This window comes from Tachysurus vachellii, chromosome 14 (assembly GCF_030014155.1).
Source record: "Tachysurus vachellii isolate PV-2020 chromosome 14, HZAU_Pvac_v1, whole genome shotgun sequence".
NCBI classification, from domain to species: domain Eukaryota; kingdom Metazoa; phylum Chordata; class Actinopteri; order Siluriformes; family Bagridae; genus Tachysurus; species Tachysurus vachellii.
In genome coordinates, this window is record NC_083473.1 from 16347457 (window position 1) to 16367243 (window position 19787).

The window sequence follows — 19787 nt, forward strand, 5'->3', positions numbered from 1 at the left end:
TATTTTAATAAGATGGTTACTACATCTTAAGATCATGCTTCCTCATATGTTCTCATAGGAAGGTCAGACTCCAGTAGAGCGTTTGGGGAAGGTATTCAATTTAATTAAATTCAAGCTTATTTGTATTGCGCTTTTTACAATAGACATTGTAAGGTAAGTATTCTAAGGAAGGTACAGTGCAGGATGAAGGCAAAGAACAAGTGTTTACAAGAGTAAAGAGACAGTATGCAAGAGAAAAGAAAGTGTATTTGGATAGTTATGCACAGTTGCATTCAGTGATAACTGAAGTAAATGTACTAGATGCACTAGCAGTAGATGTGTTCAGGGAAAGGGAAGAGGAATAAATGAAAACTGAAATAAATAAGGAGATAGCAAAGGAAGGGATTATGAGCAATGCAGGGAAGAAAAGACAGTGATCGGAGAAGAGCTATATTTTGAAGACACAGACAAGGGAACTAGAAGCTGGACAGAAAAGTTAGGTTGGCCGCTCGCCCCAAAAAACTGTGAGGAGCTGTGAAGTGGATCAAGTTGTTTGTAAAAAAAACTATAGGCAAGTTGCTTGCAGTTATGGACATAAAGGAATTGCTGTCAAATATCCTAGGACAAAATGGGTAAAGATGGAGGAGATCCTAGGTTCTAGACATGAGAGGAGCAAAGGAAACTCCGGTAGTGGACGGGAGACATTTTGAGCCAGAACATCTTAGACTGCGGCATGCCATTTGGGCTGACCTCCCTCTTAAAGTAGACCCAGAGGCCTCAACAACATTCCCTTGCCAGTGATCAGTATCTACACTCAAATGTCAGAGCCAACAGGTTGGCAAAAAAAAATTAATTCCAGAAAGAACAAAATGGAAAGCATATGTCCTGGTCTGGTCCACCTGGGGATGTGCTGGGGATGTGGACAACAAGGCTACAGCCAACACAACTGTCCCATCAGTCCATTGCTTCAGGCCCCAGGGACAGTTAGTTGTTGCATAGGAATGGTTGGCAACAGCCCTATCGAGATCAACTTCAAATGGCTAAACTTAACAAAATGTCTGCTAGCCCAAAATCTGGTTGATGTATTACCACTTACAGTAATGAGCTATTGCATGCCAGCTAACAGAAACACACATCTAACACCACATGAAATGCATTTCAGGTCAACCCATGCCAATGAATGGGCAAATTCCCTGTAATGTTTTGCCTCTGGAACAGTTGCTGATGGAACCGGAAAGCTTGTTTGCAACAATTAACTGCAATACTCAATGCTATCTATTTGCAGGAAAACAACCAGGGGTTGGAAACAACCAGGTGACCAGGGGTATCTCACAGTGTTCCGAAAAAGTGGAACCCAGAAAGGATGGCCCATATAAGAGCTAAACCAACAGCTGTAAAGGTAGAATTAAGGACAACATGGTACCTAACTCTCTAGTGCACTAGAGTTCCTAAGAAGAACAGTGACCAGAGAAGAAGTGTAGGACTCTGAAAGCCAAGAAGGGGAACAGGAGGAAGTAAGAGAAAATAATGGAGCAGAGGAAGGAGAAGGTAATCCCACTTGAGGATCTAGTGAGGATCTACGCCACTTGAGGAGACAGAGAATAAAAAGGGCATATTAGGCAGACCCTAGGGTATACATAGACTCAGTAGGACAGCTCAGATGTCTTCATAATGAAAATTAAGCTTAGGTAAAAGCACTTTTTTAAATCCATTCTCAATTGGATAACTCCCAATAAGGATAGGAAATGGATGAATTACATCTACTACAATCAATAAACAGTTATTTAGACTGATTCTGCTCTGATTGCATTATAGAAGAACAAGAAGATGCCACATGTAAAACACATTTGTCAAAGCAGGTTTTAGTCTCAGTGTTTTGATGCCAAAATTAGACTTTATTGAGAATCAACAAAGCTGAGCTGGTCCATGAAACAACTGTTGAACTCAGTCTCAGCAGTCACTTTTATACCATTTCAAAACAGTTGTCCCACTAGGTGTATTATACAATAGTTGAGTAACTGAAACACACAATACTTTGATTATTTTGGATTATTATGAATAACACACACACTAAAATATTCTATAATAGACAAGCCCTTAAGTGGCATTGGACCAGTATTGTACCGTATAATGGAAAAAAATTAAATGTTGTATAACTGATGTATCATGAACCAAGGTCAACTGATACACTGGATAAACGCTTACACATGATAAAATTATCCAAAATTTTAGAATAGCTCAAGGAGGATCTGCTCAGCACGGTCGGGCAAGGATGGTTGACTGATCCCGTAAGTTCTTTGCCACTCAGAGGACTGCAAAATCCGCCTACCATATAAGAAAAAGAAAAGCAGACACCTGTTTTTATCAAAGCTCTGTTTTAATAAATCTGCAGTCTAGGAGGGGAGCCCTGAAATGAGGGGGGAAAGGAAACCAGTCCTCTGTATATGGCACCAGAGGTTGTAGTGTACATGATTAAAGAGTAATTGGAAAAAAAGGCCTCTAGAAAGCCAGTGTTAATTCCTTATTTGAACACAGAACACTGTGACCTGCCTGAACGACTATTGTTGTCAGGGTCGCGGGGATAAAACAGACCCAAATACAGGATAACGTAAAAATAAACAGGGTTTAATAAATAAAAACATGAAACAAGGACACAGACTAGAGACAAGACTAGACAACATCAGACAACAACAAACGACAGAGGATTCCGCGCTGCTCAAGGCAACGCAGCTCAACTAAATACTAACAACAATCCACACATGAGGAATAGGTGTGCAGAGGCGGGGAGGATGAGACAAGGGCGGGGCAGACACGTGAACACAGAACATCAACAAAGGCACGTGGCAAAAGTCCGGGCTGAGTCCTGACAATTGTCCGGTTGCACTCACACCAAAAGTGATGTAGTGTTTTGAAAGGATAGTCATGTCACACATTCATGGAAAAACATTCCAACCACCTTGGACTCATTTCAGTTTACATATCGACAAAACTGTTCCACTGCAGATGCTGTCAAGGCTGCCATCCACACAGCCCTCACACACTTGGAGAGTAAGGACACATATGTGAGAATGCTATTCATCAACTACAGCTCGGAATTCAACACAGTTATTCCACACAGGCTTTCTGAAATGCTCCTTACCCTTGGACTGACACCCTCTCTCTGTAACTGGGTGCTGAACTTCCTGACAGACAGACCCCAGTCAGTCAGAGTAGGAAACCGGACATCAGGCATCAGAACTGTGAGCACAGGGACCCCCCAAGGAGGTATCCTGAGCCCACTGCTGTACACCCTCTTCACCTATGGCTGCGTGGTCTCCCATAACTGGTGGAGAGGAAACATCATACAGAATGGAAGTAGCAGGTCTGATAGCCTGGTGTCAGGAAAATAATCTCTCCTTAAATGATGAATGATGGAGATGATTATTGATCCTAGGAGAAGGAGGAAGGAGCAGCACATCCCAATGTACATCAGTGAGACAGAGTTAAAGAGGGTGAGAACCTTATAATTCCTTGGAATTTACATCAACTTCACCTGGTCTCACAATACTCAGCCGAGATCCTCAGCAACTTCTACAGATGTACAGTTGAAAGTGTGATCGCCAGCTCAATCACAGTGTGGCACAGAAGCTGCACTGTTCAGGACAGGAAAGCTCTCCAGCGGGTAATAAAAACTGCACAGTTCACCTGTGGAGTGGCCTTACCATCACTCCAGGTCATTTAAAACACTAGGGTCATCAGGGGGGCCCATAACATCATCATGGACAATACTGTGGGAATTTTTTAATAAAATAAAATACTGTGGGAATTTAGGTGGTTGAGAAGCTCCTCAGTGGCAAGGCACCGGGGGTGGATGAGATCCGCCCTGAGTACCTCAAGTCTCTGGATGTTGTGGGGCTGTCTTGGTTGACACGCCTCTGCAACATCGCGTGGCGGCTGGGGACAGTGCCTCTGGACTGGCAGACTGGGGTGGTGGTCCCTCTGTTTAAGAAGGGGGACCGGAGGGTGTGTTCCAACTACAGGGGGATCACACTCCTCAGCCTCCCCGGAAAAGTCTATGCCAGGGTACTGGAGAGGAGAATTCGGCCGATAGTCGAACCTCGGATTCAGGAGGAACAATGTGGGTTTCGTCCCGGTCGTGGAACACTGGACCATCTCTATACCCTCACCAGGTTGCTGGAGGGTTCATGGGAGTTTGCCCAACCAGTCCACATGTGCTTTGTGGATCTGGAGAAGGCATTCGACTGTGTCCCTCGTGGTGATCTGTGGGGGGTGCTCTGGGAGTATGGGGTCCGGGGCCCTCTGCTAAGGGCTGTTCGGTCCTTATATGACCGGAGCAGGAGTTTGGTTCGCATTGCCGGCAGTAAGTCAGACTTGTTCCCGGTGCATGTTGGACTCCGGCAGGGCTGCCCTTTGTCACCGGTCCTGTTCATTATTTATATGGACAGGATTTCTAGGCGCAGTCAGGGGCCGGAGGGAGTCCGGTTTGGGGACCACGGGATTTCGTCTCTGCTTTTTGCAGATGATGTTGTCCTGTTGGCTTCTTCAAATCAGGACCTTCAGCGTGCACTGGGACGGTTTGCAGCCGAGTGTGAAGCGGCAGGGATGAGAATCAGCACCTCCAAGTCCGAGGCCATGGTTCTCAGCCGGAAAAGGGTGGCTTGTCCCCTTCGGGTTGGTGGAAAGCTCCTGCCTCAAGTGGAGGAGTTTAAGTATCTTGGGGTCTTGTTCACGAGTGAGGGAAGGATGGAGCGGGAGATCGACAGGCGGATCGGTGTATCTTCTGCAGTGATGCGGTCGATATACCGGTCTGTTGTGGTGAAGAAATATTTTATTCCGTTTTACAGAAAGATTTGTTGATGCTGAGTGACTTGTGCTAATGATGCTTATTATATGAAATACAAGTGGATTGGAGAGGCATGGAGAAGTGAGACCTTCTGTGTTCAACAAGCAGTAAGTAGAAAATAAATTTTAATTGATGAGGTATGTGTTGGTACCACAGTGTGTCCACATTTAATAGGACTTGGTTATAACAAAACCACTGGTAGATAGAATACATGCGAGATTTACACTACTTCATGCGGTCGATATACCGGTCTGTTGTGGTGAAGAAAGAGCTGAGCCGCAAGGCGAAGCTCTCTATTTACCAGTCGATCTACGTTCCTACCCTTACCTATGGTCATGAGCTTTGGGTCATGACCGAAAGGACAAGATCCCGGATACAGGCGGCCGAAATGAGTTTCCTCCGCAGGGTGGCTGGGCGCTCCCTTAGAGATAGGGTGAGGAGCTCGGTCACTCGGGAGGAGCTCAGAGTAGAGCCGCTGCTCCTCCACATCGAGAGGAGTCAGCTGAGGTGGCTCGGGCATCTGTTCCGGATGCCTCCTGGACGCCTCCCTGGGGAGGTGTTCCGGGCATGTCCAACCGGGAGGAGGCCCCGGGGAAGACCTAGGACACGCTGGAGGGACTATGTCTCTCGGCTGGCCTGGGAACGCCTCGGTATTCCCCCGGAGGAGCTGGAGGAAGTGTCTGGGGAGAGGGAAGTCTGGGTGTCCCTGCTCAGACTGCTGCCCCCGCGACCCGGCCCCGGATAAGCGGTAGAAGATGGATGGATGGATGGACTGTGGGAATTTTTTAATAAAATAATGCAAAATACACCTCGGACTAGGGGAAAGGTGAGAGGGGGGAAAAGAAGCATACATTAAGAGTCAAATGTTATACTGTACACAGGCCATTGGAAGTGAGCAGGTCCTAGGCGTAGGCCATTAAAGGTAGAGAATAATCACCCCTATAGGCTAAGAACACACAGAAACCAACACACACAAAGGCAGAAAGGACACGTGCGCACACAATGTTAAGGCCCAAAAACTGAGCATAAGGTTTTAATAAGGAGATGCAAAATTAAAAAGAGTCACTTCTTAATATAAAATGGTTTGACAGCATAACGAGGAGGATATTGAGTCTTTTTGTTAATACGCCATGAAGCTTGAGTAGCTTGTGTGCTTGTGGATGAGGCTGAAGGAGTTTGAGTAGACTTGGTAGCAACTGTGGCAGTCTGAGTTGAGACATCGACCCCCTTAACAGCAGATGTGTCACTGGGCCGACCACGACTCTCCATATCCTGGATATAATGAGTAATGACCTCAGTGAGATCAGCAGTAGGTGATGGTGTAGAAAGGTCGGTTTCATCCAAAAGTTGTGCAACCCATGCGGAGATTGAAGCTAGAACACGACACAAATAGAGCCTCAGCAAGCATATACAAACTCTGGCCACTGGGTTAATAAGTAAACCAATGGCTACTGCACACCGTATCCAAAGAGACAGAACAGTAGAAGAACAGGTATGAGTCATATAGAAGAGAAAATGTTGGTAGGCAAGAGTACAAGAAAATCCATACATACCCATGAACAAGTGCGTTATGTTGAGTTGTGTTGAAGAAGACCTCAGAAAAGAGAATAAGTCTAAAAGCACATAAAACCAACTTATAAGCTCCATGGCCTGATGATGTAGGCCCAAGAACTATGGGAACGGGGCCCCTCGGTTGGAAAATAATGGAAATTTAGATGGCCTAATGCGTGGGCAAAATATTGACCCAATGTACGGGCAAAACATTCCAATTTGGAAATAATGGTAATTTTCTAAGCGGGTGAAACTGTGTACGTGAGCGGTATTATTAAGGGGGTATGGTGAAAAGGGGGGCATGTCAGAACTGTATATACAGTAAGCTTACTGTAATCAGCAGTGCTTCGGTGCAAGTATCGCCTACTGGACAAACTTGTATCCCTGGTACCAGCTGGTTGATTGCTGTCTATACGACTGTCAATAAACCTACCTCAACCGAATCCAGTCTACGTGAGTTTGGCTGATCATTTCTTCTTTGAGCTTTAACTTAGAATTATTGTTTAAACTTATAGTCAGATTGCAGGAGCTAGCCTGGGCCAATGTAGGTTGAAGGCGATTTTCTCCTACAATACACGCCCACGACACAACCTCTTCACACTTCTGCCGTCTGGTAGATGCTACAGGAGTACAGTTATTTTTTTTAAGGGAGACGTGCAAAGTAATTATTTCATTGTATGGTCTAAACCATTGTGTTTTGACTGTGCACATGACAATAAACCTCTTGAATCTTGAATGAGAAGTAAGTGTTTGAAATGCAAATGTGTGAGCAACTGTGTGAATGGAAGTCTCGTGATACCGCTATTCGTGTAAATAGAGCTGCTCGGACAAGTGAAAGGATAAAGAGAAAATTCCACTATTGTGGTGAGGGACTGTCTGGAAAAAGAATCTGGTGTGTGAGTATAAGTGCGCATGTGTATGTGTGAAAAGTATGAGAGTATGCATCTTTGGAGTGGAATATGGAACAGTGGTGTAGGATTTTGAAATGTATGAAATATTTTATTCCGTTTTACAGAAAGATTTGTTGATGCTGAGTGACTGGTGCTAATGATGCTTATTATATGAAATACAAGTGGATTGGAGAGGCATGGAGAAGTGAGACCTTCTGTGTTCAACAAGCAGTAAGTAGAAAGTAAATTTTAATTGATGAGGTATGTGTTGGTGCCACAGTGTGTCCACATTTAATAGGACTTGGTTATAACAAAACCACTGGTAGATAGAATACATGCGAGATTTACACTAGAAAAGCTGGCTAACCAATATTCTCTATTAACACAAACCATGATAAGTAATGGAAAGATAACAGTTCACAAAGAAGCAGATGTGGAGTGAATAATAAAACTGTTTAAATTTGGATGGCTTTGTTAACGCTTGAAGTAGAAACTATAGGTATAAGAACTCATTTGTGGGATGAACTAAAATATAAAGTTAAAGACAGAGTTGAAAGGTGGCAGTCTGAAGATTTGATTAGGGATAAATTGAGGGCCATCACATGATTTGATGGGTTATACATGTTGCAAAGAGTTTTTTCTAAAATAGACGGTTGAAGAGCTAAAGAAAATTTGGAGGCCTAGATTATTGAGCCCATTATTGCGAGCACTAATCGAAGCCCCTTAGCCCAGTAAGGCCACCGTTTCTCTGTTTGATTTCATTAGTAACTATTTAAAACAAGGCCAGAACAATCCAATTATTGTTTGGGACCGGCAGCGCTGTGACGGTAGAGCCTAGTGGGAAAGATGGCTGACAATATCAATGTTAGTGGATAAGATCAATGCAGTAAGTGAACAGTTAAGAAGAAACCTGGTAAATGTGGTCTGAAGAAAACAAACAGAGCCAAACAGGCTTGCATCATGAGCAGGGAAGATGATCACCGCACACCTGTGAGCCTTAAAGTTGCACGGCATGAAGAAATTGCATAACAGAATAGACAGAGTTGCAATGGCCTAAAAATAGAAGGTTTGTCTAACAAATATGTCAGGAAATGACACATAGGCTAATACATTGAAATAAAGGAAAGAAAGAAGAGAAGGCTAAAGCCAAATACCAGATGGAAATGAATGTTGTGAACTGGTATAAACAAGAGAGAGAAGGCAGAGAGAGAGAAGAAAAACAGCAAATGATGATAGAAAAAAAACAGGAAGTAAAAAGTGAAACTGTAATGTATATGTATATGTAGTATATAAAGAAACTAATAAATATGGAAAGGAAAAAGACAGCACCACCATGCAATGAGCAGGAGGGGGAAAGTGGCCACCACCCTACAATGTGCAGTCAACCACATGGATCAGATCATGTGCAGTCAACCACATGGATCCAAAACTCACCATACTGGGAGGTGACGGATGGACTCCGCTGCAGAGTACTGGAGAACGTAATTAAACGCATGGATAAAACAAGCATTTCAAAATGGAGAACAATGGATGTTTGGCCTAATTGGGCGGAAGAGGTGTGGCCAAGTGCGCAACCCATGGGTCCGAGCAGAGGCATAAGATGTGAATAGATGGGAGTGTCGCTTGGACCAGGTGATTGGTGGAGTGATGAAACTCCAGAAAAAATGCCAGAAAAGACCAGACCAGAACTGGAGCCACCGGCAATGTCATCCTCAGGAGAAGGGCCAACTGAGAGCCTGTACACCCAGCATCGCAGCAGATGTGACAAGTGATATTTCACAAAGCAGTCACATGACTGGCCTGATTGGGTCATAAGGTATAGAAAGAACACTTTTGGCATCAAAAGCCTGAGACTCTAAAAGCTTCTTTGGCAAACATGGGCTTGGGCATGAGGCATGTTTCCATATTGCAATTTGACCCTGATTTTGTTCTAGGACATATCACTCAAGAACCAAAGATCATCGCCCATACAGATAAAGGCACTAAGTCATGCAATTAACAAACAATGCTTAAATGATAACCTTAACAACTCTCCATAGTTATTAAACATTTCTCTTATGGTATTTTTCATACTAATATTATGGTCTGTTATTTTTATGGTACTTTATCAAATCACTTTACTAATTAATTAATAAAAGGTAATAGAATCAACATACATATCTGACAAGTATATTATAAAGCCTCAAAGAAATGTTTAATCCAGTTTCAATGCAGAACACTGGCCAAGAATTAGTTGAAAGCTATCACATGTTATCTTTTTAAAAAAATAGGTTAGTGTGAGCTACGCCACCATTAAATGATAGAGTTGGGAGGTACTTCATTAGCAGGAGATAAAGGTGGCGGACTAGTACAGTGCTTGCAACAAAGAAAAAGGTATAAATAACATGCACTGACTGTGTTTTTGGGTACTTTGTGGAAAAAAATCAAACTAAAGTGAAATCTTATGAAACTAATCATCTGACACGAATCACCAAATTGACCAGACTAGCTCAGTCGTACAAGCACACTAAACTAAAATAATGCAAAAGACAATTCTTCTGACTGGATGCTTGCAGAGATGAGGCTCATCGTAAACACGAGGAGCTGCTCACAAAAGAACATGACATCAACCCCATAACCTTCAGTTTCAAAGCTCAGTGTTGCCATGTTTGTGTCACATATGACAAAAATCAGCCGAATTCACCTAAGCTGAGATGCTCTATCTGCTATTTCTTTTGAAACCTTTGGGACTGTCGGAACTTAGAGCCCGCCTCCAAGTAGACATATCACAGGGTGGACTATACTTTTAGACTTTTGGTATATTTTGGTAAATATTAACTGTTTTAGCTAGACTTAAATGATAACTTTATAATTACTACAAACAAAACAATGAGAAAACTCCTCAGACCTGGATGAGAATGAGCAAACTTCTTTATTGTAGTCAATCAGCCAACAATTCCATTAAGTTCTAAGAGAAATTGCCAACTTGAAAGTAACAAATGAAAAACCCAAAAAGAGCATCTTCATGCTACCAAAAACAAAACTCTCAAGAACGTTCTTGCAAAGTCAAAGTCTATACACACTACCCCAAGAAAATCTCCTCAATATATACCCTGGCGCTTCTAGGTGCCTCCTCTTTGGTTGCCATCCTCTCAGGCAAGTTCCCAGTATTTCTCAAAGTCCCATGGTGAAGTTCCACCTGGTGACCTTCCTCATATCTCCTTATTTACCGGAATTACCTCCTACGTTTTCTAAATAACCTAACATCCTGTTCACTAAATTCCCCTTATTTCCCAGAACCAAGGTCTGCCTTTTACCCATATGCCCATTTTATGGATTTTCCTCCCCTTAATTCCCAGAGCCAAGGTCTGGGAACCAAGGTCTTCTTCATTCTTCATAACAATTTATGAGCTAAGGTCTGGGAACCAAGGTCTTCTTCATTCTTCATAACAATTTATGAGTCAAGGTCTGGGAACCAAGGTCTTCTTCATACTTCATAACAATTTTGTTATTGTTATTAAAAAATGTGCTCAAGTGAGCTTTACTTCCTAGTCAATGTTACTTTGACCGCTCAGCCTTTCATGACAGACGTCATGTGGATTAATCCATTCAACTACAATGAGTAAGTTTCTCTTTTGCTATCTTCTTCTTTATATGATTTTTACTGATTATAAGTCACTCTATGAGTCTGGTTTATGCCAAAAGTTATCATGTTAAAAGCTCTTACTTATTCGTTATCTTATATTGTTACTATTGCTAAGCTGTTGATGCTATATTGTTGCTTGTGTACAAATGGAGTTCTTTGATGACTCCTCAAGCCTGCTAAATGCCTGAATTTATTATGATCTCAGCCTGTCTTTTCCCAGGCTGGGCTTGCTTATGCATATCTCAAGCTACCCAAGGCCAGTGCCTGCTGATGTCATGGCAGGCTATCGCCGCTTCCAGCTGCTTCATATCACCCAGCGAACTCAAACTGATGGCTGTCCCCATGCTGAGCCTTGCTGCCCTGAGTTTTCTACTCCTGTATTGTTGTGTGTGCAAAATCTTACACTATAGAAGTGCCCCAAAGGAGTAGGGATCATACTTTAAGAGTATTATGATTGGTATCATAAGATACATGAGAATAGATCTCAGATGTCATAATAAGAGTAAAGTAATATATAACTAATACATAAATAAACCACACAGGACTCAGAAGGTATAGAAAGGAAAGAAGGAGTTTATTACAAATAAACTTAATAATAATAGTGAGACCCAGAGCTATCAGGCCTGGGAGAAGTAGGAGTGTAGTCTGGAGACCCAGGCCTAGGAGAGGGGGAAGAAGGAACATAGCCTGGGGAGCCAGGCTCAGAATTGGAGGGAGAAGAAGCCAAAGGGGGAGAGAGAGAGGGCGAATATAGGCGAAGGGAGGAGATGAGGAACGAGGAGGGGAGGCAGGAGTTGTCAGCCCAGGGCAGCAGGGTTCAGCGTGAGGACAACCATCAGTTTGTGTCCTTTGGTCCACCAGAACAGGAGGCAGAAGTGTCTGAGTAGAGAAAGACAGAGTCATAGGCGGTTGCACAATGTGAAAAGGTGAGAGAGGCTGCTCAGGAAGTGTAGGGGAACACAGTCGTTCCAGGAAGGAGCAGAGCTCATGAGACAGATGATTCAGGTGATAGCGACGGAAAGTGGCTAACACTTCAGCAGGAACTGGCCTCCTATAGGGAGTAGGCCGAGAAACCCAATTCGTCCTGGTCACACCATTTGGGTTTCTCGGCCTACTCCTATATAAACATATAATCAGTAACGTATAATCAAGTAAAATAAAAAATAATAATGAAAGAAATGAGAAAAAACTTACTCATTGTAGCTGAAACAGAGGAGTAATCCACGAAGCGTCCGTCATGAAAGGCTGAGCAACAAATGTGATACCAACTAGGAAGTAGAGCTCTCTTGAGCATATTTTTTTAATAACAGTGGCGAATAAGGCCGAAAATAATAGGAAATTAAGAAAAGAGGAAAACCCATATATGGGCATATGAGCAAACATCAGCTGATGATTCTGGGAAATAAGGGGATTTCAGAAGAAAAGTACGCAGATTAAGAAAGGAGGCGCCTAGAGGCGCCAGGGTATATATTGAGGAGAAATTTCACTGAAAGGACAGTTCCTTTTTCGTGGGGAGAGCAGTTCGTTTGGACGGCGAAGACATCTTTTGAAAGCTGCAGCTCTTTTATTCTTTTGATAATTTGTTTTGCAAAGGAGATATTCTGGGTTACCTGTGAATACTCTTTTGGGTTTTTCATGTGTTCTTTTTGACTTATTGATTTTTGTTTGCCTTGAGTTCAATGGAATGGATGATTGACTGACTGCAATAAAGAAGGTTTTGCTCATTCTCATCCAGGTCTGAGGATTTTTTTCACTATTTTATTAATATTAGATATAGTATAATTAGGAGGATTTGGCTAAAGTAGATGACAAAACAGTTATAGTTATAAGTATATATCACCCTTGTGATATGTCAGCTTGGAGGCGGGCTCTAAGTTCCAACATATTTAATGGCGCCCAACGTGGGGCTCGATAAGTGGACAGCGTGACCTGCATCCGGAACTGGGACCACTCTCTCAGGAGGGCTACAGAGGCCGGCCATAATATAAGGTAAGCAGACGCCTGTTATATTCAAAAGTCTCTGTATAGTGTATCTGTGGCCTAACAGGGGAGGGGTGGCCCTGGTGAAGGAGGTAGACAGCTGCCCTCGAGCTCGAGAACCCCTAAGGGTGAGATAAGAGAGCTGGATGAGAAATAGTAAAAAGGGAAATCCCCACATGTGATTGAGGGGGATTGATGATTGTGTATATGTACAAGAAAGTCTCATGAGTGGATATTGTCATTTACATTAGATATAAAAGTGTTGTGAATAGGCCTGGATAAGAGAAGATCTTGAAGTAAAATTCCTGCAGATACCGGCGGAGTGTGAGTGCTATTAAACTCACACACCGTGGCTGAACGGGCAGGTGTGAAAAAAGATAGTCCCTAGATACCGCTGTCGGGTGAGACAGGTCTGCTTGGTAGGGCTGGGGGGCCCCCGGTGAATAGTATACGGTGAATAGTATACGGGAAAGGATATATGTGTGTGAAATTGTTGTTGTGTATATGTAAGTTGCTGAGTCGAGTGACGGAAATTTTATTTGAAGTGGTGAAAGTGGTGGCGAAGTATTGTTAGTCCCACAACCTGAATGGAGGAAGAATTGCTTTTTGTCCTAGAAGTAATTATTGCTGTAGGAGTAGTGTGTGGACAAATTGAGTGGGATTTAGGCGTCGGATTGTGGGCACTTAAGTGCTTTATGGGACTTATGAGATAAGTTGGAGCGAGGTAAGTAACACAATACAACACAACAGACAGAACAAGACACATAAGGGACCAGGTGGCACGCTGAAAATTATATTAGTGAACGGGAGATATAGATTTAAGGTGTGTTGAAGAATTAGGTTCAGACTCGGACTTCGAGGGAGAAACAGATTTGGAGATAGAAACTAGAGGGGTAAGGACACACTTCCGGGACGAACGAGTGTATAAAGACAGGAACGGTGTAGAAAGGCACCAGTCTGACGTGCAGATAGCAACTAAGTTGTGATCCCTAACAAGGTTTGACGGGTTGAGAACATTAGAAACTCTTTTTCCGTATAACAATTGGCGTGAAAGAATAAAAGCGATCTGGAAGCCTCGGCTGTTAAGCCCAGTATTGAGAGCCCTAGTAGACACCCCAGGTAACCAACAGGCAGAAATACCACTGTGTGAGTTTTAACAGAGGCAGTTGATGAAGACGACGAAATAGTGGTAGAGTTATTTGAGGAACGTCCACGTCAGATTAACTAATTGCTCAGGATTGAAGGCACTGGTGTCGGTAGAGAAAACGTCTGGTGCAGTGGGAGAGAGGGTTTGCAATATCTATCCTCTTAGATAATATAAATCCGCTTGTGAGCCGAACTAGGAAAAATCGAGTACAACCGCGACTAACAACAAAAAAGAATAAACGTCCAGCTAAAGTGGGCAACAAGTGACCCCACAACCACGTGATAGTGCAGCAAGGGCAAGACAGGGGTGCATGATGGAGAAGGAAAAAGGCTTGTTCACTCCAGCTGCAATCATAATAATAAAGCACAAGGATGCTGAGAAGGAAATCAAAAAGTACATGAAGAAGTGGCAAGACCGGACAAAGGGAGAGCTGCAATGGCCAGAAGGATGGACATTTGACGAAGGAAGGTGTAAAAAGATGAAAGAACGAGTAGAGTGTTGGGGGGAGATGAAGAAAGAAAACAAAGAGAAGACAATGAGGAAATGGGAGATAGTGGACTGGTTTGAGCAGGAAGGAAAAAGAAGAAGAGCAGAAAAGCTGAAAGGAGAGCAGGAGAAAGAGCAGGAGAAAGAAAGAATGTTGATGAGGGAACAAAAGAAAGAGGAGGCAACAGCCCCACCATCAGGTGAATGTGTGGAGCAGCTCCAACCCCCACCCTACAATGAACAATACAAACCCAGGTATCACGGTATATACCCAGTGCTACCAACAGGAAATGATGGACAAGAAATAGAACTGGAGATAACTGGAGGACAAGTTAAAGGAATCATAAGACAAATGTCAACGGGAGAAAGAGAAACTGAGGGAAGAAGCGAAGAATCATATGCCTACTCCTCAGGGGAGAGCGAAAAGCAAGAGGAAGAGAAAGAGGAAAGACGAAAGGATGGACAACCCAAAAGCCCAGAGCGCCCACGAGCAGAGGCTGAAGGAAGAAAAGGGGAGTATCGGTTTGACCATCTGTGTTGGGAGAATGACCCAGAGCAATACAATACGCGATGGGTGGAGGAGTACCCCCACCAGCCGCGCCCGCGGCCGCACAGTAGTACCCCAGCCCTAAAAGGTGGGAAAATCCCTAGGAAAGGAACAGACAACCCGCCCTGGCCGATTGAGGGAGGGTGGGAACAGGTGAACATGCTAAAAAACATGGAGGAACTACACGGCTCCCTTACACAGATAGAAGAACGCTCACGGAAAGCCCTTGTGGAAGACCACCAACACCAAAAGGAAGGGGAGACAATGGATGAAAGGGCGAGAAAACAAAGCAGCCGGCGAAAAATCGTCTCGATGGACATAATAAAAAACAGAGAAGAAACCTCAAGGACAGCCTCAGAGGAGGAAGAACACCAGCACGGTGCAGGAAGGGTGAAAGTAAGGCTGGAGGGAGAAGTACAGCTAACTCCTCTAGATGCAGAAGGCCTGCGGCTAGGCGAAGGACTCAAAGAAGCCCTAGAACGGAGCCAGGCAGCGGAGGAAACGGCACACGAACTGAAAGCCCAGTTAGAAACGAGGGTGGAAGAGCTGAAAGAGGAACTGAAAGAGGATAGAAAGCGCGTTGAACAAAGACTGCGAAGCCAACAATATGAAAGAGGAGAAGCTACATGGGCTTTGTGCAGAGGTGTGGAGAGAAGATTGACAGAACAAGATGAGAAGCTGAACGAAGCCATGAGAAGCACAAGCCAAAGGAAGGGAGGCATCCCTCACCCGAAGAAAAGGAGAGACAAAATGAAATGGGAACAATTGAAGGGACAGCAAGGCATGACGACACGCTCACAAGCTCAGAGCCACCGAAAAGAAGAGGAGGAAACTGAGAACGACCTCGTGGGCTCTGAAGAAGAAGAGGAGGAGGAACAAAGTGAATCTGATCCGCCAAGAACGACAGTAGGTGGGATGGATGGACATCCAGAACCAAGAGTGGTGTCACAGTGCCCTCTGATAGTTAAAGGGAGGGACGTGCATTACGTGCCGTGGTCATTCATGGACATGACCGGACTAATAAAAAGACTACCAAACGTATGTGAAGGATCGCAAAGGTGGATCACGAAGTTCGAAGAACAAACAATGGGACAGAACTTGGCCCTGGGTGACCTCAAGGCAATCCTATGCCAGACAGTCGGGAAAGCGAAGATGACTGAGATATTTGATCTCGCAGGACTAAAGAAGGAAGCGGAGGATCCGAGAGCAGACAGAGTGACTCTCAATCCGTACCGGAACCTCCTGTGGAATCAGTTAAGGAACGCATACCCAACAAAAGCAGACCCAGGGAAGGTGGAAAAGATAAAGCTGGAGGAAGAGGAAGGAGTGGCCCAGTTTATTCTGAGGCTCCAGGAATCTTGGGGAGAGGAAATGGGAGCCTCATGGGACGAAACACCAGCAAGTGAGACGCTGTTCAAACTCATGCTGAAAAGGGCACTCCCAGCTGAGGTTCAAGACCAGCTGGAAACAGTAGTGGGACTGAATACTATGCCATGGGCAACGTTCGAGGCCAACGTGATACATCACACAGAGCTACACAGAAAAAGAAAAAGGGAAGCGAAGAAGGCTGCAGAAGATCTACTGGTGCAGCTCCACAAAGCACAGCTGGGAGAGCTGGCAAGGAATAAACAAGAGAATTATGAGAAGAAGAAAAAAGAAGGTAAAGAGTATACTTCAAAGCAAGCAGCAGTTATGGTGGCCCCAGCTGCTGTACAGACTGCACCGCCTCAGAATGGAGGAGCACCACAAGTAATGATGACACAGCCACAGCCGCCGCCTCCAGCTATGATGCAATACCCAATGGGATACCCGATGAATTATCCCATGAATCCCCAGTATGTTCCTCAACAGCGTGGCTGGGGGCCAGGCAGAGGTCGAGGAAGAGGAGGCCCAGGGAGACAGCCTCCACAAAGATCCGCCTGGGGAACAGGGGGACAAGGAGGAAGCTGCTGGAATTGCAATAACCCAGGTCATTTGAAGAGAGATTGTCCCTACCTCCAATATGGGGCACCAGGAGGAGCCATGGGGAATCAAGGAAGACAACAGATGCCAGCACAAATGCCTGCACCAATGTTCCAACATGGAACCGGACAACCCGGAATGCAACAGGCACCTGTGGCAGCACAACAAGGGGCTGGGAACTGGGCAGGCCAATGGATGGGCTCAAGGCTCCAAGGACAAGCCCCAGTCCCACCTGGAGGGAGCCCGATGGGCCCAGCTCCAGGGGAAATGTGAAGAGGCCTAGAGAAGCCAGAGGGGGAGCTGGTGCAGTGTACCACCTCATTGCACCCTGCACAAGAACCAACAATTATGGTGGGAATTGGAAATGAAGTACAGGCCCCATTCCTGATTGACACAGGAGCAACATTTACAAGCATTGGAAAAGAAGGCTCAAAGCTTCCCCTCACACGTAGAGCAATAAAAACAGTGGGCTTCTCAGGAAAAACTCAGACTCTACGATTTACCAAGCCACAATGGATTACTGTAGAAGGAATAGTAGTCCAAGCTCCATTACTTTATTCTCCAGATACTCCAGCGAATCTTCTCGGACGAGATGTACTCTGCAAGTTAGGAGCCAAAATACACTGTGGGCCAACAGGGGTGTGGATAACACTCCCAGAGATGTTGGCTCAACAGTACCTAGTAGTAAGCCAAGAAGAAGAAATAACAGAATTGGACAAGGTATATTGGATGGAAATTAAAGACAAAGATGTGTCAAAAATATGGCACGAATACTCTGAATGGAAGCCATGGCTGGATCACATCCGTCCGGATTGCTGTGAAGCCAGAGGACCATGGCATTGTACCCTAAAATATGATGAAGGGGGGAAAGATGAAGAATATGCATCACTATGGGAGGAGCGACTAGAAGGAGGAAAGTTCGACATTAATACAGGCAGCATAATAGTTGGCAAACAAGGAGTAGCTGCGAATGTCATACTCCCAGAACAGATCCAAGGGTGGTACCAAGTTGAGGATGCAGTCTCCCACATCTCCCTGATGATCGGGCAGGGTTTTGAATCTAAAGACTTAGGGCCTATGATGAAAGAAGCAGGAAAGGTAACAAAGTGGAATGCAACTAGGAACCCTAGGATGCATGTGTCAGAAGATAGAAAATTCTTGAAAATAGACTATGCAGGAATAGAGCAGGTAGAAGCTACTACTATGCTAGTAAGTCAGCAGACATGCTTACATTTTCTCCCGCCACATCGTACAGACTACCACACGCCAGTACTGCACCTTGTTCTTTTGTGGATATAAACTCTGGACATCTCACACAAACTATGTACGCCGTGGACTGCAAGCAACGGTCGGTCCGCCTACGTTTATGTACTCATGGAAAGGGGGCTCCTCGGACGCGGTGGCCGACTCGGACAGTGACTACGCTTGCGGCCGGTTTCGAGACATTTGGGGGGCCCTTCGCGTGGGCCGACGTGTCCGGGCCCCACTACTGCTGTGGATAAGGTCAATGCATCGGAATCATCATTGGTGGTGGAAGTAACAGGGCCATTCACCATCATACAAACTGACTGTTTGCCGCGATATGTGCTATATGTTTTTCTTGTGCACAAACGGTGACCTTGGTGATATTGACTTCACTGTCGCGCTACGTGCGGGCAGAGTGAGAATTTTCCCTCATATTGGACTCCGGAGGGTTTTTCACTCACTCCTTGTTCACCTTACTTTGAGAATGGGTGCCTTAATGGGAAGTTGTGTTGTGTGTGTGGGGGAGTGATGGGGACGTTATGTTGTGTGTTGTTGATGGGGAAGTGATGTTGTGTGTGTTGTTTTCTTTGTTTTTGTTGTCTTCTTGTTTTCTTGTTTTCTTGTTTTCGGAGCCAGGCTCAGAATTGGAGGGAGAAGAAGCCAAAGGGGGAGAGAGAGGGCGAATATAGGCGAAGGGAGGAGATGAGGAATGAGGAGGGGAGGCAGGAGTTGTCAGCCCAGGGCAGCAGGGTTCAGCGTGAGGACAACCATCAGTTTGTGTCCTTTGGTCCACCAGAACAGGAGGCAGAAGTGTCTGAGTAGAGAAAGACCGAGTCATAGGCGGTTGCACAATGTGAAAAGGCGAGAGAGGCTGCTCAGGAAGTGTAGGGGAACACAGTCGTTCCAGGAAGGAGCAGAGCTCATGAGACAGATGATTCAGGTGATAGCGACGGAAAGTGGCTAACACTTCAGCAGGAACTGGCCTCCTATAGGGAGTAGGCCGAGAAACCCAAATGGTGTGACCAGGACAAATTGGCTGACCCTGAGGTTGAGAACCTAAGGAAAAAAAAGAGAGTAGCCTTCAACAGAAATAGAGGAACTATAGAAATAGAGGAACTATAGAAAATAGAGGAACTAAAGCTTAAAGTACGCAAGAAGCAAGCCCAGTCTGAAGGTCAGACTGAGATCATAATAAAGTTCAAAAAGTCAGCAAAGCTTAAGGGAGTCAGGACTCTAATATAACACACAAAGTAACATTACAGCAATAAAGCTTAGCAACAGTAACAATATAATATAACCAAGTAGAAGTAAGACAAAGTTAATCTCATATAACTAAACATATAATCAGTAACGTATAATCAAGTAAAATAAAAAATAATAATGAAAGAAATGAGAAAAAACTTATTCATTGTAGCTGAAACAGAGGAGTAATCCACGAAGCGTCTGTCATGAAAGGCTGAGCAACAAATGTGATACCAACTAGGCAGTAGAGCTCTCTTGAGCATATTTTTTTAATAACAGTGGCGAATAAG